This window comes from Corvus brachyrhynchos, unplaced genomic scaffold, assembly GCF_000691975.1.
Source record: "Corvus brachyrhynchos isolate BGI_N302 unplaced genomic scaffold, ASM69197v1 scaffold99, whole genome shotgun sequence".
NCBI classification, from domain to species: Eukaryota; Metazoa; Chordata; class Aves; order Passeriformes; family Corvidae; genus Corvus; species Corvus brachyrhynchos.
The window spans coordinates 406,916-408,690 of record NW_008239778.1 but is presented as its reverse complement, the minus strand read 5'-3'; positions in this window follow the sequence as shown (position 1 = coordinate 408,690).

The following is a 1,775-nucleotide window of genomic DNA, read 5'->3' as shown; positions in this document are numbered from 1 at the left end:
GCAGGAATGTGGGGACTCCATTATTACTATTTTCTTTTAACTTTGAAGAAGCTGGCTCTCTCTGCTGTTTAGACCACAAGGAGACGAGTGTGGCCATCGCTCCACTGTGGTCAGAGCTGAGCGGAAGGGATGCTTGCAGGGAGATAAAATTGCAGAATGTTTCTCCTTCTTTTTTTATTTGGACTTAATGTGATAATCATAATGGATTTATCTCTGTAGACTTCCGATCCTGTCTATGGGAGACTCAGGCTCTGCCACTGCTGGGCAGAGCTCAGAGGAAGTTCTGTACAAACCAGGTGAGTGGGCAAGTGTGGTCCCGGCTCCAAGGAGCAGAATATGGTGTTTAGTGTGTTTAATTCATTACACAACCTTTGTAGTGCTGCTGTTGGCCAGCTCTGAGAGTGTCTCCAGCTTGCCTTGTCCCTGGGGAACATCCCAGGTGAGCAGCATTTGGTTGTTGGTCCCATTGGACACCGCTGGCCAGGTGATGTGCTCTGAGATTGGTGACTCTTCAACTTTCAAATATTTGCTCTAATTATTTTCAGTTCTAAGGCTGTAATGTTGTTTCCAGTCAAAATCCACCCCTCCTCCTCCAAACACTGCCTTCTGATGGAGAACATCAGCTGAGGGTGTCTTCTCCTCCTCCTGTGAAGCTTTCTGTGTGCAGTGGCTGAGGCAGGAAATCCCGTTCAGATGAGTTCCCACTTGGCAGGGGCACGGGGAGCTTCCCCCTGCCCATCACACAGCAGGGAAACAACTCCAGCCCTTCCAGAGCACCAGGAGATAACTGTGTGAGTTCAATATCCAGAGCAGGAATCTCTGTGGGTCTGCAGCTTCCCAGCCCTGCCTGTGCTCCGTGCTGGACTCGCTGAGCTGGTAGGTGAGGGCAGCAGTAGATTATCCCCCTCTCCCCCCTGGATTTTTTTTTTCCCTTTAAACTTACCCTTTGGTGTTCCATCTAAAGCAGCATGAGGTGAGTAAACTCCACTGCTCAAAATAAGTGTGGATAAGCTCAGTTTACTTGCATTTATTCATGACTTCACCACTCCACTGGGGCCTGAAAATCAGAGCCAAAAGGAACTGCAGTGAAAATTGGCCTACATGCAATGGCTTTAAATAATCTGCCCTTTTGCTCTAGTTCTGGGTTGAGATGTGCTGGAAGCCTGAGGAGCTGGGATCTGCCTTGATGTAGGAGCTGCTTTTTGTTTTCTTTTGTTGGTTTCTCTGTGTACAGTGTTACTTGGGGGAAGTTACAAAGAGGGAGGAAAGGAAAAAAAATCTGCTTGAGAAATGCTGTATTTAGTGCACGACTTGGAATTACCAGAATCCGCACAATGAGTTAGCTTTTCTTTCCAAAGATGTAAAAAAGAGAGAAAATAGCAATAAAGTGAGCAGCCTATGTCCCAAATACTGACACCTGGGAACAGGGTATTGTATTGGGCTGAAAAACATCGTTCTGCTGGAAGAGGAAGGGCTCATGCTAATAGTGAATTCTTGTTTGCCCTTACATTTGTGCAGACTGTTAAGGCAAATATGATTCCCAGCTGACGTGTGGACATGCATGTGCCTGACACTTGCACCAGGCAGGGAAGAAGTCACGCAAGCCATCGGAGAGCCGAGAGCCCTGGGTGAGGCTCAGCTTCAGCATCTGAGCAGAAATAGAAATGGATCCATCTGCAAACCAGGTCATCGCCGCTCTTGTGCTTTTCCTCTTGGGCCCCCTCAAATCACATCCTGATTTCTTTCCCCCCCCCCCCCCCCCCCCCACCCCCCCC